Source organism: Mesoplodon densirostris, chromosome 4, assembly GCF_025265405.1.
Source record: "Mesoplodon densirostris isolate mMesDen1 chromosome 4, mMesDen1 primary haplotype, whole genome shotgun sequence".
In the NCBI taxonomy this organism is placed as follows: Eukaryota; Metazoa; Chordata; class Mammalia; order Artiodactyla; family Ziphiidae; genus Mesoplodon; species Mesoplodon densirostris.
The window spans coordinates 40869927-40895986 of record NC_082664.1 but is presented as its reverse complement, the minus strand read 5'-3'; positions in this window follow the sequence as shown (position 1 = coordinate 40895986).

Genomic DNA, 26060 nt, shown 5'->3' with positions numbered 1-26060 from the left:
AGGACTAGGCTACAGATGTGTGTCAGTGGAAGCTCTGAACTTGAGCCACTGCAGACAGAGGGAAGAAGAATTCATGTACACTGGTGTAAACGATCTTGAGCTAAGGAGTAGTCTTTTCCAACTGGGATCAGAATGGAGAGGCAGAAGTGAAAGGGACACAAACGATTAAAACAAAACCAGGATGAGGAACAGAGGAGGGTTCAGATGGGATCTGGGTAGAGGCAGTTCTCTGAGTCATAGCTGATGCAGGGTTTTATTACCAGTTCCCTGGTAAGGAAGAGCCCAGGCTAATTTCACAGCCACTCTTATATATGAGTGTATGTGTAATAATAATCAAATTCACGGCTTACAAAAATGCATGAGGTACATTTTACAGGATAGAATCCATCATTTGCAGGAAATTTTTTGTTGTTAGAAGGCCTAGAGTATGGGTACCCATTCCAGGATCATTAACTTTAATTTAATGGACCAAGTGATATGTGCTCTGATGCTCAGAGAAGATGGACTGAGAGAGACCATTGTCCCTTACAGTCTGCGGCATGCATACGATATAACCCTTTTTTGAAATGCCAGTCATACGATCCCCAGCCAGAGGATTAGACCCCTCCTCTCCCTTCGATATGTACTCTGTACATGTAAACTGACAGGAAGGGTGTGGTGCTGATGTGAATTTAGAGTTCAGTAATCTGAAATGTGGACTTCAGATCTCAGTTGTTTCTCTTCCCTGAATATTGCTAAGAAGTGAACATTCCCATGTATACATTCCCCTTATCCAAGTTAGAAGAAATATGACCAGCTCAGAAAAGAGTGTTTTTGTAACTCTGATTTGACCAGAAACACCTTTTTAAAAGTTGTTAATGGATATTGGAAATCTTTGTAAAACTTACCTGCCTGCTTTCCCTCTTGCAGTGCCCACTGTGTAGAATGGCATGCTCCTTTGAGGAGGGTGAATGTTGCAGACTTGCACTCGGACCACAAAGGCTATTTGGTACTAACACAAAGATGAAGGCAGAGTAGGCGGTTGGGATGAAACCAGTGACTCTACGATGTTCTGTGGAAGAGGTTCCTTTGAAAACAAATTTTCTCACTTGATCTTGTTTTCCTGTCATTTATCTCTTTCTTCTGAAAGAAGAGAACAACAAAGTAATTTCTTTAACACAAAGTCCCTGCTGCTGCTTCATCACTCTCTTACTGGAATGAGTCCTGGCCTTTAGTAGTACTGAGAAAGCCAAAGGATGATTTTAAGCAGAAGGTCAATTTTAAAAGTATTATTACCAGAGCCCATACTTTTTAATTAATGTAGAGTATTATAATTGTACAGTTTGATTGCACATTCAGTGTCCTTAATAATGCTTTGATGAACGTCTTTATGTCTAAAGCTTATTCTTTCTTTAAGATAGTTTTTCAAGATAGTCCCAGAATTAAAATTATTGGAGACAGTTCTCTGAGTCATAGCTGATGAATCAAAGGGCATGAACATTTTAATACTGTTGAATGATTCTGGCAAAGTGCCTTCCAAAATGGTAGATTCCAATCTACCAGCACTTTGACCAGCAGTGGATAAACTTGTCTAGTTTACCATATCTTCTCCAACATTAAGGATTTTCACCGTTCAAGAAAAAATTTATTTGTACATTCATTGAAGAGCCAGAATATTTTTATTGCATTTATGGGTGTTTTTTTTCTTTGCGGTATGCGGGCCTCCCACTGCCGCGGCCTCTCTCACCGCGGAGCACAGACTCTGGACGCGCAGGCACAGCGGGCATGGCTCACGGGCCCAGCCGCTCCGCGGCACGCGGGAACCTCCCAGTTATGGGTGTTTTATTCTTTGGACTTTAGTCTTTATTTATTTTATTTTATTTTATTTTTAAATTTATTTATTTACATCTTTATTGGAGTATAATTGCTTAACAATGGTGTGTTAATTTCTGCTTTATAACAAAGTGAATCAGTTATACATATACATATGTTCCCATATCTCTTCCCTCTTGCATCTCCCTCCCTCCCACCCTCCCTATCCCACCCCTCTAGGTGGTCACAAACCACCGAGCTGATCTCCCTGTGCTATGCGGCTGCTTCCCACTAGCTATCTATTTTACGTTTGGTAGTGTATATATGTCCATGCCACTCTCTCGCTTTGTCACAGCTTACCCTTCCCCCTCCCCATATCCTCAAGTCCATTCTCTAGTAGGTCTGTGTCTTTATTCCTGTCTTACCCCTAGGTTCTTCATGATATTTTTTTTTCTTAAATTCCATACATATGTGTTAGCATACGGTATTTGTCTTTCTCGTTCTGAATTACTTCACTCTGTATGACAGACTCTAGGTCCATCCACCTCATTACAAATAGCTCAATTTCGTTTCTTTCTATGACTGAGTAATATTCCATTGTATACATGTGCCACATCTTCTTTATCCATTCATCCGATGATGGACACCTAGGTTGTTTGCATCTCAGGGCTATTGTGAATAGAGCTACAATGAACATTTGGTACATGACACTATTTGAATTATGGTTTTCTCAGGGTATATGCCCAGTAGTGGGATTGCTGGGTCATATGGTAGTTCTGTTTCTAGTTTTTTAAGGAACCTCCATACTGTTCTCCATAGTGGCTCTACCAATTCACATTCCCACCAGCAGTGCAAGAGCGCTCCCTTTTCACAACACCCTCTCCAGCATTTATTGTTTCTAGATTTTTTGATTATGGCCATTCTGACTTGTGTGAGATGATATCTCATTGTAGTTTTGATTTGCATTTCTCTAATGATTAAAGATGTTGAGCATTCTTTCATGTGTTTGTGGGCAGTCTGTATATCTTCTGTGGAGAAATGTCTATTTAGGTATTCTGCCCATTTTTGGATTGGGTTGTTTGTTTTTTTGTTATTGAGCTGCATGAGCTGCTTGTAAATTTTGGAGATTAATCCTTTGTCAGTTGCTTCATTTGCAAATATGTTCTCCCATTCTGAGGGTTGTCTTTTGGTCTTGTTTATGGTTTCCTTTGCTGTGCAAAAGCTTTTAAGTTTCATGAGGTCCCATTTGTTTATTTTTGTTTTTATTTCCATTTCTCTAGGAGGTGGGTCAGAAAGGATCTTGCTGTGATTTATGTCATAGAATGTTCTGCCTATGTTTTCCTCTAAGAATTTGATAGTTTCTGGCCTTACATTTAGGTCTTTAATCCATTTTGATCTTATTTTTGTGTATGGTGTTAGGGAGTGTTCTAATCTCATACTTTTACATGTAACTGTCCAGTTTTCCCAGCACCACTTATTGAAGAGACTGTCCTTTCTCCACTGTACATTCCTGCCTCCTTTATCAAAGATAAGGTGACCATATGTCCGTGGGTTTATCTCTGGGCTTTCTATCCTGTTCCATTGATCTATATTTCTGTTTTTGTGCCAGTAGTATACTGTCTTGATTACTGTAGCTTTGTAGTATAGTCTGAAGTCAGGGAGCCTGATTCCTCCTGCTCTATATTTCATTCTCAAGATTGCTTTGGCTATTCGGGGTCTTTTGTGTTTCCATACAAATTGTGAAATGTTTTGTTCTATTTCTGTGAAAAATGTCAGTGGTAGTTTGATAGGGATTGCATTGAATCTGTAGATTGCTTTGGGTAGTAGAGTCATTTTCACAATGTTGATTTTTCTAATCCAAGAACATGGTATATCTCTCCATCTATTTGTATCATCTTTAATTTCTTTCATCAGTGTCTTATAATTTTCTGCATACAGGTCTTTTGTCTCCTTAGGTAGGTTTATTCCCAGGTATTTTATTCTTTTTGTTGTAATGGTAAATGGGAGTGTTTCCTTCATTTCCCTTTCAGATTTTGCATCATTAGTGTATAGGAATGCCAGAGATTTCTGTGCATTAATTTTGTATCCTGCTACTTAACCAAATTCATTGATTAGCTGTAGTAGTTTTCTGGTAGCATCTTTGGGATTCTCTATGTATATTATCATGTCCTCTGCAAACAGTGACAGCTTTACTTCTTCTTTTCTGATTTGGATTCCTTTTATTTCTTTGTCTTCTCTGATTGCTGTGGCTAAAACTTCCAAAACTATGTTGAATAATAGTGGTGAGAGTGGGCAACCTTGTCTTGTTCCTGATCTTAGTGGAAATGGGTTCAGTTATTCACCATTGAGGATGATGTTGGCTATGGGTTTGTCATATATGGCATTTAGTATGTTGAGGTAAGTTCCCTCTATGCCTACTTTCTGGAAGGTTTTTATCATAAATGGGTGTTGAATTTTGTTGAAAGCTTTCTCTGCATATATTGAGATTATGATATGGTTTTTATCCTTCAGTTGGTTAATATGGTGTATCACTTTTATTGATTTGCCTATATTGAAGAATCCTTGCATTCCTGGCATAAACCCCACTTGATCATGGTGTATGATCCTTTTAATATGCTGTTGGATTCTGTTTGCTAGTATTTTGTTGAGGATTTTTGCATCTTTGCTCATCAGTGATATTGGCCTGTAGTTTTCTTTCTTTGTGACATCTTTGTCTGGTTTTGGTATCAGGGTGATGGTGGCCTTGTACAATGAGTTTGGGTATGTTCCTCCCCCTGCTATAGTTTGGAAGATTTTGAGAAGGATAGGTGTTAGCTCTTCTCTAAATGTTTAATAGAATTCGCCTGTGAAGCCATCTGGTCCTGGGCTTTTGTGTGTTGGAATATTTTTTAGTCACAGTTTCAATGTCAGTGCTTGTGATTGGTCTGTTTATATTTTATATTTCTTCCTGGTTCAGTCTCAGAAGGTTGTACATTTGTAAGAATTTGTCCATTTCTACCAGGTTGTCCATTTTTTTGGCATATAGTTGCTTGTAGTAATCTCTCCTGATCCTTTGTATTTGTGCAGTGTCAGTTATTACTTCTTTTTCATTTCTAATTCTATTGATTTGAGTCTTCTCCCTATTTTTCTTGATGAGTCTGGCTAATGGTTTATCAATTTTGTTTTTCTTCTCAAAGAACCAGCTTTTAGTTTTATTGATGTTTGCTATCGTTTCCTTCATTTCTTTTTCATTTATTTCTGATTTGATATTTATGATTTCTTTCCTTCTGCTAACTTTGGGGTTTTCTTGTTCTTCTTTCTCTAATAGCTTTAGGTGCAATGTTCGGTTGTTTATTCGAGAATTATGAGAGAAAGTTCTCTGAGTCATAGCTGATGAATCAAAGGGCATGGAAATTTTAATACTGTTGAGTGATTCGGGCAAAGTGCCTTCCAAAATGGTAGATTCCACTCTACCAGCACTTTGACCAGCAGTGGATAAACTTGTCTAGTTTACCATATTTTCTCCAACATTAAGGATTTTCACCATTCAAGATAAAAATTATTTGTACATTCATTGAAGAGCCAGAATATTTTTATTGCATTTATGGGTGTTTTATTCTTTTGACTTTAGTCTTTATTTAAAAAAATGTTTATATTGAAGTTGTATATTTTTCCAATTATAAAAAGGATAATATATTTTAAAAATAATCTCACCTCCAAACTTAAGAGCAGAATAAAGAAGGTTAAACAAATGCAACTAAATAAAACGGGTAGGTGTGAGATAGCTGTATTACTGACAGTGAGTCTGAAGAAGAGATGAGGGATGGATACTTCGATTAAAAATTTTTTTAAAAAGTGCTTCTATCAACTAAAACAAGAAAAGGAAATAAGCTTACAACTATATTGCCAGAATAATAAACTATATGTAAAACAATCTTCTTTTTCCTTAATGATAGCTATTTATCACTGTAATGTAAAATGTTCTTTCGATAGATGGAATCCTCCTGCTCATTTATGTCCTCATCTCTAGGCCAGATTGTACTCTTATTATTCTAGGTAGATGTGAAGTTCCTTTTTTAGAAGATTTCCACCAGGAAAGGAATTAGTCTCCCAGGGTGACCCACTCCTACACTTTATCAGTGACCTGAAGTTTTTCCAGCAAGAATGTATATCCAAATTAAACTTTCTGGGTTTAATGGAGATGAGAGGCAGCCGTGTAATAAGAATCCTTCATGCCTGTGACTAGCACTGTTAGTCCATCTTTTTACCTTCTGAAGATTAAATCACTGCAGCTCTTTTATGATCTTTCCTCTAAGGAGCTATACATCTGCCTTCAGTGCCTTAATATATGCCTTTGGATTCTCGAAATGCTTTCACTGAATTTGAAGCAGTGGAAACTGGGTCTGTTACATGTTCTTCATTGCTATTCCCAACATTATTTAACATAATAATGTGTTCTTCTCTCATACAAATGCACTGTATGGGTGTTAGAAAAATAATACTGTCAATGATAATAACTTACAATTTTACCATCAATTCTACAAATATTTACTAGCATTGTTCCCATTTTATGGATGAGAAAATTGAGGCTTAGGGTGATTAAGTGTTGGCCAAAGTCATACGGTCAGGTGGAGAACCAGAACTGAAACACAGGTGCGTCTCACTCCAGAACTCAAGTTCTTAACCAACTGAGGACTCTTTCCATGGTATTAAGTCGGTGAGTGTGCTTGAACCAAGGTGTTCTTACATATACCAGCGTTCTTTCCACTTAGATCTGCCGGATGAGTCTTGTCATTAGTGTTTGCTTATAGATGTGCCTCATGTTTTAGGGATTCATTTCAAATAGTGGGAGAGGCAGGGTGAAGAGCGCTGAGGAGCACAGGTGCTGGAGCCAGCTTGCCGTTTATAACTTTGTGACCCTGGGCTAGTTATTAAATATTTGTGCCTCAGTGTTCTCATTGATAAAATAGGGGTGACACCAGTATTTTCCTTATAGGGTTTTGTTGAGAATTAAGTGAGTTGACAGACGTAAAGTTCTTAGAAGAATGCCTGACACAGAGAACTACACAAGTGCTGCTGTTATTGTTAAGAGGAAGCTTCCTCTGAAAGCTGCATTTGGAATAAAGCAGGAGAGGCGCCAGCCATGTTTCCCCATCCCCACTCCTTTTCAATTTCTACCTTGAAGACCATTGGGCAAATGTGGTTCACAGCTGAAATAGCGATACAGGTCCTTGAAGCTAAGTGCTCACACTGTTAACCTCTTCTCAAAGAGTTGGGATGTTTCAGTGTTACAGATTGAAATGTTTTCCTGCTTTTGGTGGTGGGGCCTGGAGAGCAGTGAAGCAAACAGTGAGGTGTAATAGATGCCATTGATAAACTTGAAACCCCTTTTGCTTCAGAAAAGTCCCATGTAAAGTGGTATTAGTGATATCTATTTTGTGTGTGTGACAGCCTGACCCATACTAATATTCATAATAGCAAGTTGATTTAAAAAATTATTTATGGTGGTCCATAAACTTGGAGTGTAGAGTGTTGGCTTCCCACTGTAGAAGAAGTTTTTGTTAATAAGTTTGACCAAATCATCATAGTGCCACCATGCACGTAGATGTACTTGCATTGTATGTGTGTGTGTGTGTGTGTGTATCTAGCCACAGGAGGCCTAGAGATGATGAAAAATACCCTTCCTCCTTTGGAGATAGGTGTTGATAGGAGGAGGTTCTGTTGGCAGGTGTGAGCCTTAGCAAAATAATGAGGTGAGACGTGCTCATCCTCATGCCTCCAGTTCTTTTGGATTAATCCCCACCCTCCCTCCATATCTCGCCTTCTCTGAACACTTCAGGTTGCCTCCCTGTCTGTTCAAGGCCCCCTGCCATAACTCCTTAATAAGGCCTGCCCTTCCAGATCCAGCTTTAAGCTGTGCATTTCTTCTATTTTCCTCTACATTTTCAGCATTTCCCCATTCTTCATCCTGTTCTCTCAGAACCCTCCGTGACACCTAGTTGAAATCAAACTTAGCAAATAAAAATTCAGGATGCCCATTTACATCTGAATTTCAGATGAATTTAAAAATTATTATTTAAATGTGTCCCATTTAGTATTGGGGACATAATTGTACCAAACATTATTTATTGTTAATCTGAATTTTGAATTCATCTGGGTGTCACTAGAAACTGAAGTAAAGGGGATCCTTTTTATACATATAGTGAAAGAAAATTCAGCTCAGTTGTGTCCTACTATAGGAAAGGCAGAACTTGTAAGTGATGAACTTGAATATTTAGCTGAGATCTCTAAGCAAAGTGTTGAAGGTGTAGCCTGGCTTCTTCTTACTGCTTACAGCAAAATGGGAGAGGAAAGAGCTAGACTGAGGGAAGAACTCTCAGCAGAAAAGAGCCAAGACTTGATGATTTGGGAAATTCTTAGCCTATTCAGATTGCAAAGATACTACAATAGGAGATTTAATAACAGGAAAGCACGCTCTGGAGAAAAAACAAGGGTGTGGCTCATCAACCTTTTGCTCATTCTTTGGAAGGATCAACAGGTCCAAGTATTCAATCAGTAGAGGTCCCTTTCAAACGTTTATGCATGTGACCCATGGATCCCTTCAGCCATCTCAGGAGAAGTCAAAAATAGAAATGAGATTATTTGGAAGGCTCTCTGGAGGAGGCTTTTGTCTAATGGAATGAATCCCTTAGGCATTTATGGGAGACTCATAATGTTCTTGAGGATGTTATATCATCAGAAATACTGCCAGCTTGGATTACAAGAGGAAATGAAAGAAAGCAGTCAGACTCCAAAAATTCTGCATGCAGGAAATAGGCTTAAAAATTACTCAGCTGCAAATACGTACTATACTTCATGGAAAAGCAAGCATGACCCAGACAGTGAAGCTGAGGGCAGAACCTCAGGCCCAGAGGATGGAACTGAGGGCCCAGAGGGCAGACCTGTGAATCACAGAGGATTAGTCCCAGGCCTTGAAACCTAATGAATTTTTCCCAGTTGGATCTCAATATAGCTTGGAACCAGTGATTCTTTTCTTTGTTCCACCCCGCACCTCTATTTTTGAATGGAAATGACTATAACTCTTATCTTATATCTGCCCCACCATTGTATTTTAGGATCATATAACTTGTTTTTTATTTTCACAGGACCATATATAGAGGAAATTTTGCCTTAAAAGTTATGAGAGTTATGACCCAAACATGATTTAAAGAATGAGATTTAAGACTTTTGAGTTGTTGATATTTAAATGAGATTTTGGAATTGCATTGATGCTATAATGGACTGAGACTTTTCAAGATGTTAGGATTAGGTGAAGGTATTTTGCATCAGAGATGGATGTGACTCTTTGGAGGCCAGAGGGTGGATTGCAGTAGGCTGATCAGTGGGCTCCAAAGTTTGCGAAGTCTGAAGCCCCAGGGTACATGAATATTTTACCTTATATGGCAGAAAGGACTTTGCAGATATGAATAAGTTAAGAGTCTTGAAATGAGATTTTCTTGAATTATCTGAGTGGACTAGATAATCACAAGGGTCCTTACAAGGGAGATAATTTAAGAATGGAATCAGGGATCAAAGAGTAGCAAAGATACTATATGGTTGGTTTTAAAAATGGAGGAAGAGGCTGTGAGCCAAGGAATTTAGGTGGCCTCTAGCAGCTAGAAAAGGCAAGGAAACAGTCTCCCCTAGAGTTTCCAGAAGAAACACAACCCTGCAGTTCCATTTTAGACTTGTAACCTCCAGAATTATAAGAGATTGTATTTGCATTGTTTCAAGGCATTAAGTTTGTGGTAATTTGTTACAGCAGCAACAGGAAACTAACACAATTGGTGTCTTGTATTTTACCTGGCAACCATAGTTCTAGCAAGAACTAATTTTGTAAGATATCTGTTATGGGTCAGAAGCCTTATATACATTAGCACATTTAATTCTTTCGACAACCTGGTGAAGTAGTAACTATTTTACAGATAAGAAAAATGAAGTTCAGAGCTGTAGTAGCAGAATTTAATTTGAACCCAGGTCTGAGGGACTGGAAAGTCCACTTCGCTTGTTTCTTTATTTCTCTCTCCTCTTCCTCCCCTCCCTCTCCTCCCCCTCCCCCTCCATTATTATTATTATTACCACCACCACAGTATTGTTTATGAAGAATCTATTTCTGGGACAAAGTAGATTCCTTATCCAATGAGTTGGATGCCTCCTTGCCCTCTGTCCCTATATACAAAGACATCTCTTCTTCCAGAATAAATATTTTATTGATTCCCATCCAAAGGACATTCCACTTTAAACTAATGAGTCTCTGAAGAAATAAATTTTCCACCATAGTGAAAATACATATTTAAAAGACTACATACTTCATAGATCAAATACACATTCTTCAATGCCAAAATGTTCTGGTCTGCTCTGCAAGCAAAGAAAAGGATCCAAGTTTTACAAATTTCAACAAATGAGCAAAAACAATTAGTTTCCTTAGACAATTAAATAAGATAATAAGCCAAAAATGCTCCGCAATCATGTGGTAAAGAAGCAAAAATCACTCTTTATTAGTAGCTTGCTTATAGACTTTTATTTGAACTAATGAATATCCTAATAGCTCAGGGGAAAAACAACCCAAATGCTGCAGGTTCAGATCGCTGCTAACCAAGGAGCTGGTGTTAAATTGGAGATGGCCAGCTGCACATACTGCTTCTCTTCTTTTGCAACTTGAAGTAATTCCACCACCCTCTCCCTGCCCCCCAGCCCCTGACTAAAATCCCACAAGTGCTGTGTTGGAAGAATATCCCACAGAGAGCTTCCAGCAGACCGAAGGTATTATCTGTTCATGTATCTTCCAGTTGACCAGCAAAGAGCATCTGGCAGAGCAGCTGGAGGGGTGTCACGATCAAGGTGGTTGGGGGCCAGGAACAGCTTATGAGACCCCGAGGGGAAGGGCCATGACAACTGGTAAATTGCATACTATACATTTCACCAGGAGAGATTTGCTGTGAACTCATTGTCATTTTTCAAAGGTGAGCAGCTTTCCCCTTCTTCCTGGTTCTTTTCACTGTATCAGTTAATTACAAAAAGCAGTGCGCACAGGAATTAAGGTTAGGAATTAAGTGTTCCGTGAATGCTTGTTATTACTTTTTGCTGTGTTATTAAAACAAGACTGTTCCCTTGACACATGGTCATTGAATATCAGAGTCCAGTTGCATGGCTGGATTGTGAGCTTTTGTGGGAGGTCATGAGACTGGGTAGTTCATGGGTCACCTAGCCCCAAGGCTTTTCAAGCAATTTAGACAACACATTTTGTTTGGAGTAGTGTGTCCTAGGAATAAAAACAAGCTCTCTGGGGTGATATTCCAATGAAGGAGGAAGGAGGAATTTGCATCTGGCAGGTGTGTTCACAATACTTTGAACAGCTGACCTCCAGATCACAGGTCACCAGGACAGCACCTCTTAGGACAAGGATAAGTTCTGCTTTCCTGAAAAGTGTTAATTTTTCCATCCTAAACAAGTGATTAAAAGAACCACAGCAGATCTGGAGTTGTGGGGATAATTATGAAGTTAATGTTTTCTTTCCTAATGGAAACAGGCTGGATAAATGGTAGTGATGGGACTTCCTTCAACCTACACTTCCCACAGATTCTGTGCTTTTACGTGAGTTACGTGCGTTATTTGTAAAAGACAAGTAGTGTTCCGTGTTTTTTATTTTTATTTTTTTTGTTTTTTTAGGTTTTGAATTTGATGTTCTGAAATCTATTGGGAACATTTCAGGTGCCTATTAAGGATATGTGAAAACAAAACAAAACTGGGTGGATAAAACCTGCAGCCATAGCTCCAGGTTTATAGTACAGAAGCACTACAGCAAGGAGGGTGATGATGGGGGGGCGATGTGTATACATGGGGGTGTTGGTCAAAAATGAAGATTCCTAAGCTCCACTCCAGAAAGTCTGAAATTATATTTGGGGTGGGGGACTAAGAATTGCACTTTAATATGCAGACTCAGAAAGGAGATAGCAAGCCTGTGGGCCAAGAGGGTGAGTGCTGGTGAAAATGGCTTGGTTTACATGGGTAGAGTTTGTGACTAGGAAATAAATCTGTATAAAATCTTGGTGCCTCAAGAGTAATCATTTATTTAATGTGATGTTGAACAAGAACCCCTTCACCCCAGTTGTAAAGGGTAACACTTAGGGGACCCTATTGCTCAGTGGGCATCGCAGACTCTGGGTTCAATTTCCCAGGCCTGCCATTTACTAACTGTGACTTGGGCTCAATGCCTTGGTGTCCTCATCTGCAAAGTGAGGATAATCATGGCATCTACTTCGGTGTTGTTATGGACTAATAATTTCTAATTATGGTAGAGATTAATATATATGGAGAGAAACGATGCTACTGCTTTTAAGTACTTCACATATATTAGCTCTTTTAATACAAAACCTTGTGGTATGTAATGTTGTCATTCTCATTGGGCAAATGAGGTTAACAATTGCTGGAAGCCACGTGGTTAGAGAGAGGCAAGGCTGGGGCTCAGGTCCAGGTGGGCTGACTCTAATGTGCACCTTCATCACCAGCCTTGCTGTCCAGCCTCTCCAGTGAAGCGCTAGCTCCTTTCCCCTCCTCCCTCTCTCCTATCTCATAGCTTCAGATGAGTCGGCTTCATTCCTGTTAAGCAAAAATGTCCTGTCGTTAACTGAGAAAAGTGTATTCTGAAGGCATATCCACTTGCACGGGTCGGAGAGAGGCTGCAGGAGAGAGAAAGATGCATTGTGGCTCTTAACCAGGTAGCTTTCAGGTGGGCTCTTTGCATTCTAAGAGCTCTGAAGAGTCAGCTGTCAGAGAGGAAGGCACAGATTGACTGAGGCTCAGCTTAGCCATTTCTACCAGTTTGGGCTTAGCTTTTCCAGGAGGGAAGGGGCTGAGTCCACCTTACCCCGGCAGGGAAGAAGGCAAGTTCTTGCTGGCCTCGCTAGGACTTGCCAGCACAGTCCTTCCTGGAAGTATTTGTTGGCAGCCCTGGAACTGAGTGGGGTGAGGCCGAGGGCCACATCATAATACCTGTGGTAGCTACTAATTACTGAACATGTCAGGTCTTCGCTCAGCACTTTCCAGACACCATCACATTTCATTGTCTCAGTAACCCTACACTTACTTTTAGGACCAGCTGCCCTGCTGGGTCCCTTTTACCTGTGATCCTGTGCATTTGTGAAGAGGCTGCCTGTTGCACACCTGGTGCTAGGTTGTCATAAAGCTGCCCTCTAGCTTCTTGCCTGTGTCTCTGGTCTCTGACCAAGCTGTGGCCTTGGGGCCCCTGCCTGGTTCTCTTGCCCTGTCCCACGTCCCCCAGTAGCACTTGTGCCCTACTGGGCAGGAGCAGCTTCTCCTAAATGCTTGCTTGAAGGAATGGAACTCAGCTTGCTGAGCCAGGCTGTGCTTTTTTTTTTTTTTTTTTTTTTTTGGCCGCCTGCTTTTCTGTCACCAGCTCGCTCTGGGAGCAGTGATGCTCTTCATTAAGCTGAGATCTGAGGTGCTTAAAATGCAAAATTCACAGGCAAGCTGGCTGATGCCTGAGGCTGGCAAAGTATGTTCTTCACTTCCAGAACCTTAACTGTGTCAGGCCATAAAGGCTCCTTCCGCCCAGTGGAGCCAGTTCACAGGACCAAAGAATGAGACTCATCCCAGGTGAGGGGAGCTTCTAAGGGGCTTGACTCCTCTGCATCTCACATGCCAGCTGGGAGCTTAGGGGCTGAACTCAGCAATGAGGAGAAAGCACATAGGGCCACCTCCTACCAGGTGAGGGTAGCCCCAGGCTCATGAGAAGATGAATCTATGAGTTCACAAAGAAACCCCCAAGCAGAATAATTCTGGTTTTTAAAGAGGATGCAAGACAAAGAGCTCAAATGTGGACCTGGAAATCACAAGCAAATAGGAAGGTTGCATCCAGCCCTGGGGAAACCTAAGAATTGAGCAGAAATCGTCTAATCCTTTAATGCACTCCCATTGCTCAACACGTAGGTTCTTTCAACTTCCCTTCCACTTCTCACTTCCCAACACGTGACAAAAGGACACGACCTTCTCCGAGGTGGTGCCATCACTTAGCTCTTTCCAACCAAGTTCTCACCCCAGCCCGCCTCTCAACCAAACAGGTGTTCAGAAGTATGCACAACATCTGCTTCCCGCTTTCTCTTTCCTTGCTTCTTGGGAATGCAGCATGAGTACTTTCTCATCCTTCTGCATCTAGGGTCTCTGGAGCTACTTCAACTCATCCATGCCTCTGGGACATTGACTAGAACTCTGGGCCTCTCTTTGTTGGTCTCCTTGAGATAATGACCCCTCTGTTGTGAGATCAAAGCAGAGACTCCAAGTTGAGTGCAGGGTCTGTAGGCGGGAAGAAGAGAACCCTCAGCTCTCTATTTTGCTACTGCTCACGCCCAATTAAACTGGACTTGGCATGACTTCTGCTTAGATATAAGGTGTTTTTGTGCCTACTGAGATAAAGGTACTCCTGCTGGGTGGGCCAGTTATTTTACAAAGGCACCCATTTTGGGCAGCCCAACTAGAAAATGGTACCCTTTCTGGAGCTGGGACAATTCTGCCCAATTGTTTGGTTTGCAGCAAGGAGTTGAGTGCTCACTCAAGCTCACTTGGACTGGATGTCCTTGTGCAGACATAACCTGTGCAACAGTTCAGGGCAGCCTAGGCTGTTGGCCTGAGTGCAAAGGGAAGAACTTAGAACTTTGTTTTTTTTTCCTTTCCCCTGCACCATCTGTGTCCTGGATCCCTTAGCTTCTCTTCATTTTCAGCTAAACCGAAAGCCTCTTGTTTCTCTTGTGCACTGGAGCCCAAACCCATGCTTGGTCGTTTTGAAAGTTCTGGTTACTGGGTAGCTTTTATCCTCTAGTTGGATGATTAGGATGTGGGAGAAATACAGACCTTTTACATTTATTGTCTCCAGATCCTGTGTGAATAGGAGATAAACCTCAATGACTTACTCATGCTATTTGTGAAACATTTCCAGTCAGGGTGTGCAGGGAGCAGCAATATGGCTTGTCTTTTCTGTGGGGTCAGAATAGAACACTGAGTCGCCAACCAGTTCTGAGTAATTTCAGGCCTGAGTTCTGTCTAGCCATGCACAGCTGGTCAGCCTCATACCAGAGGATTGTGCCTTCTCCTGGCTGTTTATTTCTCCAGGTGTCATGGGTGCTGGCCTGGTAGCCTTTGACACCACTGACTCATATCAAAAAAAATTTTTTTTTTGAACGAGACACGGACTGGTAAAGCAGTATTTCTCTCTCCTGCTAAAAATGCTTCTTGAGTAGAAACTGCTTGTTATTTCTAATGCCCTGGATACACCTGCAGATCTGCCCTGTCCTGGTGACACAGCCAGCCTGGGAAAACTGGGAAGAACATAATGTGGGCCTTTCGGGCCTTCCTCACTCTTACAGTGGTTGTGTTTTTTCCTCTCCTGGGACTGCTCTCTTTCCCCTGGCACCAGTCTGGATCCTTTTCTTGTCTTTACCTGTGGGTGAACTAGTCTCTGACAGGGAATTATTGGATAAACCACAAGTTAGCTTATGAGGACTTAAGATTTACCTCCTTTTGGGGTGTTGGCATTTTAAAATGGGGGCTTGCCTCAAATGAAGAAAGTTGTAATCACCGAAGGAGAGGTGGTGTTCTTTTGGCATTTTCCAAAATCGAAGTTCCTCCATTCTCTAGGCCAGACTTACTTTTCAATGCTTAAAAATAACCAGTGACATGGAAGTTTCAGGAGGACCAGAGACCTAGAGGCTAGTCAGTTTGTACCTAAGGACATTTTACTCTTGTTCAGACAGGGCACACCATTCATACTGTTCCACACATCTTTGAGGTCTCTGCCACCATCTGTGCATTATCTTCCTTTTCACATTTGAGCAGATCTTGCCCCTCCCGATGCTGGGAGTTGGCTGGGTAAGGAGGGTTTGCCCACACTCACCCCTGCTCCTATGCTCTGGGTCTTTCTATGCAACTCCGTGAAGGGGATGCAGTTGACAATGAGGATATGTGTTGGTCTCATCTTCAGCAGCTTTAACTGCGCATCTCCTTTGTTCTTGGGGAGCATATTAAACCGTGGGCTGGCACAGATTTGAACTGAGATTTCTTACAAAAAATTTTCAAGTACCACATCTTCCTTTTCGTTTTTTTTTTTTTTTTTTTTTTTGCCATGATGTGAGATTTGTCTTTCTGAAATAAATGGGCTAACCAGGTCTTGATGAGATTTCCTTGGGCTTCGGAACAATAGTTAAGTCACTAACTATCATTTTTATGCTTTTCCCCCTAAGAATATAATTCGCTAAACATTTTAGTTGTGAAGGGGAGGTTATATGAAAGCAAATTCAACGAAATATCTCCTAAATGAGTAGTGTCTCTTTGATCTGAACAGGCGTCTCTGCCATTCTTTTTTCAACAATACATACGTATTTGTGTTTATCAAATTGAAAGTCTACAATTTGCTAAGTCGTGTTCTACAAGCTGAGGTTATAAGGATGGAGAAAATGCATTTTCTTCTCCCAGGGACCTTGCCCTATAGTGCAAGACAGAATTCTAGAAATCTGGGCTTCAGTTAAGTGGGAAATAATAGTAAAACTACACATAGGATTGCTGCGAGGATTAAGTGAAACAATATTGCAGAGCCATTAAGATACTGCCTGGCACATAGTAAGGGCTATATAAGTGCTTCAACAAAATAAATAAACTAGAGGACATTAATGTGTGATAAGGACCTAGTATGAGAATGTGGATCTAAGTATGGGTATAAATAAAACACTCCAGAAACCTGGAGTAAGAAGAAGATTTTGATGTGACGGTTCAGAATGGCTTCACTGAGGAGCTGAGATTTAATCTGTATCTTGAATGATGAGTAAGAGTTCAGTAGGTATGTAGTGAAATTGGGAAGGACATTTCCAGAAATGAGAATAGCACAAGCTGTTTTGTAATTCAGAGAGCCCTGTCTGAAACATTCTGTCAAATATCTTTCCTGACACCAGCTCACTCACTGGGCCAAATGCGATCAGTCCCCCACCTCTATAGCACTTGTTAAATGCCTCTTTTTTCACCAATATCTTTACACTTTGCAACGATTTTCCTCTAATATTCAACATATATTGAATACTGCCTTGGCGTCAGTCCTCCTGATGGGTGTAGTCTCTGCCCTCAGAGACTGCTAGAAAAATGAAGTGCTTTCTCTGGCACCCGTGGGTTCCCATAGCACACTTCCTGGCTCATTATAGTTCAAAAATACCATTGAGAGAATTTATGCGCATATAAATAAAGTAATCCTTCTCATCCCCTGGTTTTGATACGTAAGGAATTGTCTTTGTGAGAAAGGGACAAAAAAAGATATTTCTTTTGTTTACTCTTTCTGTGATTTCTGTTTGTATATTCAGTCAGAGTTGGTTCTTGTAAAAAGCTCAGAGCACCTCAAAGGAGAAAGAATCATTGTATATTATTGATATCAGTTTAGGAGGACTGTCTTTAAGGGTCTGTCAGTTTCTTTAGCTGAACAATTACACATTGTAGCTGTTTGATGTCTGCACATCTGCTTGCTTCTGTCTGTTCCAACACTGGGCTCACAATCTGTATTTTGAACATAAGACTCTCTGAAGTGAGATTGGAGGATGGAGTGGGGGGCAGGGGTCAATACAAGCAATATCACAAAGCTCTTTGGCATTTTTTCAAGCCTAGAAATCCTGTGTTGGGGGAAAAAAATCAACCTGGCAACTTTCCTTTAAAACAATTCAGGGGGCTTCCCTGGTGGCACAGTGGTTGAGAGTCCGCCTGCCGATGCAGGGGACACGGGTTCGTGCCCCGGTCCGGGAAGATCCCACATGCCGCGGAGCGGCTGGGCCTGTGAGCCATGGCCGCTGAGCCTGCGCGTCCGGAGCCTGTGCTCCGCAACGGGAGAGGCCACAACAGTGAGAGGCCCGTGTTACTGCAAAAAAAAAGAAAACCAAAAAAACCAAAAAAAAACAACTCAGAATTTCTCATTTTGCCCTGTTGGGAATATGAGTTTTATTCATGACTATCTCAGTTACAGCAGAAAACTCTGATCTTTCATACAAGATCACAAAGAAGGAGTGGTGGTCATATGTTACATGATGAAATGTGTATTTTCTAAAGACCTCTGACAGAGATGAGGAAGACAGTGTGGAGGGCAGGTGGGTGGTGATGTATATTGGTGGCAGGGAAACAAAGAGATGATTTCAATAATTTGCCCAGGAAGTTGAAAGGATGTGCACTAAGGCAGCAGTGGTGAGGAAGAAGAGAAGGAAATGCACGTGAGAGTTTTATTCTTTTCAGATGGACTTGACAAGATTCAGTGACTGAGTCAGGGAGAGAGTAGGGGGTGGGCTATGAAGATTCTAAGGTTTCTGGCTTGGGTAGTGAATGATGCCGTATTGTTCATGGCGAGAGCATGAGACATGGAGGAACTGGTTTGGGAGCAAAGATGACTTCAATTTTGGAGGTGTTGAGTTTGAAATACCTGTGGGATGTGTGTGGAGAAATGCTTATGAGGCACTTGAACAAACTGACTCAATTAGAGTGAGAAGGGCTGAAAACAGAACTAGGAGGGGACAGCACATCAGTCCTGTTGATACCTGGACCAAGGGGAGGTGAGCAAGACTTAGGCAATTGATTTTGTGTATAAATTCATATGACCTTTTAAACACTTATACGATCGTTATACGTACATTGGCAAATAAGGGGAAAAGTCTTTTGTTAGGCTATTTGTTTGGAGTTTTGGTTCAGAATATGTGGTCTGCAATGTTGAAAGACTTCTCAAGGTTTCTTCCCACACGATGATTCCATGAGGCCTGGGTAAACGAAGGGAGGTATTTTTAAGTGAAGCTCTAGTTTACAATTACAACTGTACGACAGCAGAGAAATCAGACTTAGAGCTGAGGTAGCATTTTTCCCCTCCAGTGAAATTCAGCTTTCATTGAATTTGGAAATCATATCTTTCTTTATCTGGGTCAAGGACTTGAGAAGAAAAGACTAAGTGAGTTTAGTGGAAAACAGCATGTTCAGATGTTTGCATTAATCCCCTTAAACTACTCACCCAGAGAAGGTAGAAAGGAAGAAAAGGCAAGAATAAAGAAATTTCATAACAGATGGCTATGTTTTTTTTTTTTTCTATTTACTTTAAACTTGGCTACTACAATCATTTTGCAACCAAACCATGCTTCTTTGGTACGTGGACAACTGGTATTAACTGCTTTTGTTGTCATAGCTATTAAAATTTTTTCCCTTTAAATCTAGTCTCTTTGTGGAAAGTATTGAATATTCTCAGGATTTGTTTCTTTTGGTAGTTCAAAACCTGGTAAATGTACCATAAGTACAACAATCTTTTAAGAATCTTTAAGCCAAGGGATATGACTGTTTGATTAATAAATAATAATTCTATGTTTAACTTTGTGAAAAAAATCTTAGGACTCAGATAATTCAGCATAGGACATACACATTCATTTTTAGAAAATAAAAAAGCAAATTAGAATATAGGAAGATTTCTCCCATACCAGTAATCAGAGACCTAAAATGTAAATAGAATTTAAGATACATTTAAAATATCATTCAATAACAAAATTTTTTTTCATAAATAAAACTCAGTGCTGGAAAGTATGCAATGACTTGTTTTCACCATTATACTCTAGTTGCAATGGAAGTTGGTGCCATAGTTTTATAAGTAACAAAATAATGTACTTATAGAGTCAAAAATATTTTCACACTATTTAGACTTAGCAATTCTACTACTCTGAAATTTATTTTAAGGAAATATTCTAAAACAGAAATAATATCTACATACTTGAAATATCCATTGTAGTGTTATCTATAGAGGGCAATTGGAAAGAATCAAAACGTCCCAAACGATCCAAAATTTGTTCTAGAAAATTATGGATCTTGACTCAACATAATGTTAAAATTATTAAAATTGGCAATCATTAAGACTACGTGGAAACAGGAAAGCTGTTTGATGGACACTGCAGGAAGGGGGAATGAAAGAAATAAAAACAAGGAAACTTTATTTTATACTGTGTTGCAATTCCAACCACAAGGAAAAATGTTTTGCTGTCCTGTTTCTCTTTGGCCAGAAGTGAGCTCTTCACAGCTAGCAGTTCTGTCTTAGTCATCATTATTTTTCCGGTGCTCAGTAAATGTTTGCTGAATTGAACCTAATCTGTGCAAATCTAATATGTACAAATGGAATGGATGGAGAATTTAAATGAACTTTTTTTTGTTGTTGTTTTTTGCGGTATGCGGGTCTCTCACTGTTGTGGCCTCCCCCGTTGCGGAGCACAGGCTCCGGACGCGCAGGCTCCGGACGCGCAGGCTCAGCGGCCATGGCTCACGGGCCCAGCCGCTCCGCAGCATATGGGATCCTCCCAGACCGGGGCACGAACCCGTATCCTCTGCATCGGCAGGCGGACTCTCAACCACTTGCGCCACCAGGGAGGCCCTAAATGAACTTTTAACTTAATTTTTAACTTTAATTTTAAATTCCCTGCTGTCACTTTTCGTACTATATATATGACACAAAGTTGTAAAAGATACACCTCAATTTTCCAAAGATAAATAATTTTGAAAAAATTAAATTCCATGATATGGTCATATAAATATATTTTATGGGAAATATATTATTTGTTTATATATTATACTTTATACTTCAGTCCAGGTGAAAAATCATATGTTCTGGACATGATATTATGATCTTCTGGATATTACTAGTCTACTAATTCTGAAAAAAAGTATAAATTCATATAATTAAAAAGAAATATATTCACTATGTATTAGGTAATAACAGGCAACAAAACATAATATGTTGACTGGAAAATGAAGTTTCATACCATATACGTGGTTCTATAAAAAAAATACTGGTAATGCACTGCAGAAATAGTATGGTTAATTTTAATAAGAAGCAAGCCAAGTTATATAAACACATTTAATGAATTCCCTATTACATACATCACATAGAGTCAAAACCAATATATCACTAAGACTAATGTATTACAAAGTAAGCTGGCACAGACAATAAATTTGAGTGAATTCTTATGCAGGAACCATCAGTGTTATTGACAGTTTGGACTGGGCAATTCTCTGTTGTGGGGTGGAGCTGGGAGCTGTTCAGTATATTGGAGGATGTTTAGCAGCATCGCTGGTCCCTCCCGACTAGATCCTATTAGCACCAGTTCTCATGTGTGACAACTAAAAGTGTTTCCAGATATTGCCACATGTCCCCTGGAGGAGGCAAAATCACTCCTGGACAAATATTAAATATTTCAGTAAACACTAACACGTGTGTGTGTGCACATGTAACCAATACATAACAAATAACAGAAAAAGTTTAATTTGGATAGAAATATAGCAGGGCCTCCATTGCTTTTAACTCACAGATTATGGTAGGAACAGACTTAGATCTCATGTGTTCTAGGTATAACCTAATCTCCATGTCAGGTCAGAAAGTGGACTCTTTTTTTGTTAAGAAGATTCCTGCTAACATGACCTTCACAGTGGTGATGTTTGTGCTTGCTTTTAGTTTATCCTAGTTCTGGCCTTGAGTGCTTGCCCTCCACTCAAAATAACAGGTCAGTTGATGCAAGGTAATTTTCGATTCTTCTCAGCATTTTGTATTGATAAATACTATATTTTTAAAAATGTGATTAAAAATATGAAGCTACATGCTTTCTACCTCCAGAGCATGCATGGAGATGCTCTTCTGCCTGTATACATAGGAGTTATCTTTCTCCCAGGCCCTCAGCTTCAGAGATCTTCTAGTCTATAGGGTTCATAGCACTGTAAAAGAGCGTTGACTTTGAAATCAGATAGACATGTCTGGAAACTCTGTTTCTGAAATAAATCAGTCAAGTATCCTTAGAAAGCTTCTTAATCTCTGAAACTCACTTATTTAAAAACAGGGTTAATAATGCCTCATTATAGGGGTTGAGAAGAGCTTAAAGGGTGATTCTTGTGAAAGACCTAGCACTGTACTCAGGCATATAGTAGGCAATCATGCTAATTTCTTTCACATCTTTTTTATATGAAATATGCTTTGTTGCATGAAGCGCCAACACCTTCTTAAGCAGTCATGCACTTCTATATAAGTTTGCTTGGGCTGCCATAACAAAGTATCACAGAGTAGATGGCTTAAGCCACAGAAATCTATTTACTCAAAGTTCTGAAGACTAGAAGTCCAAGATCAAGGTGTCAGAAATGTTGGTTCCTTCTGAGGCCTCTCTCCTTGGCATGTGTATGGCTGTCTTCTCCCTGTCTCTTCACATAGTATTCCCTCTGTCCATTATCTGTGTCCAAATTTTCTCTTCTTATAAGGATACCAGTCATGTGGGATTAGGGCAACTCTAACACCTCATTTTAACTTAATTACCTCTTTAAAGGCCCTATCTCCAAATACCATTACATTATGAGGTACTGGGGGTTTGGACTTCAACATATTAATTTTTGGGGTGGAGCGGGGAGACAATTTAGCCCATGCCCTGCCTTTCTCTTCACTTGGATTTCAGAGAAGTATTTCAAAGGGAAGCTCTGCTAAGATCCCTGCCAAACCCACATTGACAATACCTCCATTCACTGTTATCTACATTGATTCTTTTCATATGTTCAAGATGTTTTGGTAGTAATTGAAAAGCACACACATAGAGAAAAATTAAATACAGAGTTGACATATGTTTAGTGAATATGCTACTGAACATGCTATGCATTCTTTTAATTTTTTACAGACATTGAGTGGGTCTGTCCACAATATCAGCTGAGCGTTCACCATGTGCTAGGCATAGCCCTGGACCTTTGGAGAGTAACACACAGTGTTTGCCTTTGGGAGTTCTGAGTCAAGAGGGAGAGGAGGGGGACCCAGAAAGAAAGAGACTCACAGATAGTTAATTCTGAAACAATGTAGCTGTGCAAGAGGAAGATAAGCACCAGATATTACACCAAATTTAAATATTTCTAATATTAGAAATGCAATTGGAAAATTTCCTATGCAGAGTGAGGCTGAGCGATAAGGGTTAGGTTTTGGGAACTACAGTTTAGCCACCTCTTACCCACATCCTAAAAGAGACCTAACCTAGAGTACTAGCTTGCTTATTGTAAGAAGAAAAGTCTAAAAGTTAGCTAATTTGGAAATTGGACTAATCTCCATGCCTTGTAAATTAACTGACCCTTTCCATTTATAATGGAGTGATCTATACTTATAAATTCATCGTAAATTTACAGGTAGCAGAACTTTAGATGCAGGATCTTATAATCTTGAGTCCATTCATGAAATACTGAAGTTCTAAAATACAAAAAAATACAAGAAATACTAAATACAAATATTAAAAAAGTGTGAAGGATAACAGGAGCTGGGGAATAGTAAGAGTGCTGGAAGGCAGCGGTAGCAAAGTCAACACTGACTCTTGTATCCCTAATTAGCCGGATCACACACACAGTTTTGATTCCATGAGCTTTGGGTGGGTGGGATACTGAAGGGATCTGGTTAAGAGGTATCAGGTGGTAAGCATCATGGGTCCTCTTTCAGGGAGCACTAGGAAAGAACAGACCTAAGAAAGGCTTGAAAGAGTGAGCTACAGTTGGGCTCCTATGGGATCATAGGTGAGACTCCTGGAGTAACCAGGAACAAGCATCCCTGAGGGTGTTTGCAGGGGAAGGGGCCACTGTCTTCCATAGCCACTGTCGTCAGTGGCTACTATGAAGATGGTGGGCATAGTTGAGGATTAATTTTTTTAATGGAATTTATTTTTAGGGAAATATTAGGTCCATGGCCCAATTGAGAGGAAGATACAGAGATTTCCCAGTTCTCTCTTGCCCACTCCACACACATAGTCTTTGCCATTATCCACATCACTCGCCAGAGTGGTACATTTGTTATAATGAACCTACACTGACACATCATTATCACCCAGACTACCTCGTTTACATTAGGGTTCACTCCTGGTGTTATGCACTCTATGGGTTGAGACAAATTTATAAGGACAATATCTATCATTATAATGTCATCTAGAGTAGTTTCGCTGCCCTGCAAGTCCTGTGTTCTCTACCTATTCATTCTTCTCTCCCCACCAACTCCTGGTGGTCACTCATCTTTTTATAGTCTTCATAGTCTTGCCTTTTTCAGAATGCCATGTATTTGGAATCATACAGTATGTAGCTTTTTAAGACTGGCTTCTTTCAATTAGTAATATACATTTAAATCTCCTCCATATCTTTTAATAGCTTGATAGTACATTACTTTTTAGTGAGGAATAATAGTGCTATTGTGCTATTGTCTGGATGTACCATAGATTATTTATCTATTCACCTACTAAAGGATGGCTTGGTTTCTTTCAGGTTTTTGACAATTTTGATTAAAACTGCTACAAACATCTGTGTGCAGGTTTTTGTGTGGACACAGTTTTCAGCTCACTTAGGTAAATACCAAGGAGCGGGATTGCTGGATCATATTGTCAGAGTTTGTTTAATTTTGTATGAAACTGCCAAACTTTCTTCCAAAGTGGTCATACCATTTTGCATTCTCACCAATATTGTATGAGTTCCTGTCATTCAGCATCCTCACCAGCATCTGGTAGTGTCAGTATGCTGGATTTTGGCCATTCTAGTGGGTGTGTAGTGGTACCTCATTTTTAAAATTTGCATTTTCCTGATGACATATGATGTAGGGCATCTTTTCATATACTCCTTTGCTGTCAAGATTCAATTTTGAATGAATTTTTAAGAGTTCTTTTTTTACCACATCATGGAAAAGAGATTGCCAGTCATTTCCCCTGAGACCTGGAAAGTCTAAAGAAGTGTGGGTGTCCCTGGAAGCAGTAGTTATTTGCAAACACAACAATTATCAGTGAGTAATTGCTATCTAAAAAGCCAGCAGTAGCTTGCTCCAGCTGAAAATGTCCTTAGGCTCACCTTTTGAATCAATCTATTCCTGAGTGACAGCCAGAGATGCCTAGGTTTGCTCTTTTACCTTTCATGAGGAGTCCCAGGTTGGGAAATCAGTTTCTATTTCAGCCCAGGATCTGGAAACAGGCAGACATATAGGAGGGTAGAGGGGGAGGCTAGGGATGAGGAAGGCTCTGGCTGGCTTGCTACACAATTTGATTACTATAGGCATGGTGTTTTATTCCTATGGAAAGGTACGAACACTACTCTTTATTTAATCATGATGTTCTGAAACTGACTGGTTGTTTGCAAAATATTTTGAGCACCTTAGAAAAGTGGCATTGTTTGTACAAAATATTACTAAATGTGCTGTTTGCCAAATAATTCAGAGAAGGTTCAGCTGACTTTCTTTGCTTTGCTGATTTAGAAGTTTTTTGCTTCAAAGTAGAAGTAATGATTCTTTTGCATAAATGTAGCTCTGGGCACAGTTACAAATTTTCAGCATGTTTTTGGCTTCTAATACTCTACATCAGCTATTCAGCAATTTGGCATTTTTGTTGTTGATTTTTTTCCTAATGCAAAGTGTTATTTGTTAAATGTCATTTTTGCTAGTAGTAAAATATGGTTACTTTGAATAATGTTTCTGCTATGAGAGGTAAAATGAAAACAGCTTTGCTGATATCTAAGTAGAAGGGTGGGGGGAGCTGATACTATGTATTTTGATGAAGATTAGTTGAATAAAAATAGAAAGCAGAGAGTAGGAGGATTTTATCTCTTCTTGACTCTGGAAATGTTATGGACCCTGTAGTATCTATATCAGGTAACATATTACCCTTAATAGCAGTAACGTACTGTTTATATCCTGTACCATAAACTACAGAGCATGTCATCTTCTCTATCTTTCCTTTCCTCCACTTTGCTTCTCTTCTTACTTTCCACGGATACTTTTTGAGTATCAGTTCTGTGCCAGATAGGCTATCATTAAGACGATGCTTGCTGTCTGAATGAAAATGCAAGCTACATATGATCATTTGTTTTTAAAATAGGGAAACTCAGATTTCATGGTTTAATCGCTTGGCCAAGGTCAATAGTTACTAAACATTTACTGTGTATCACTCTGATAATATTTTAAAGAAATAAGAGATTTCAGATATGATCTTAAGGGGATTTATAATCTTAATGGAAAGCCATAAAAATGTCATACATATACCCATGAAGAAATCCAGGGTTGTGTAGATAAGTACAGCAAAAGCGATGCGATATAAGACTTACGGACTCCTCCATTTTGATGATTCTTCAAAGGATGAAAATATCTAATTCCTTATTTCAGGATTCAGGTGGTGGTTTTTAATTATTTCAAGATTAAAAAATAAATTGTTTTAACACTTATTTGTTCCTGC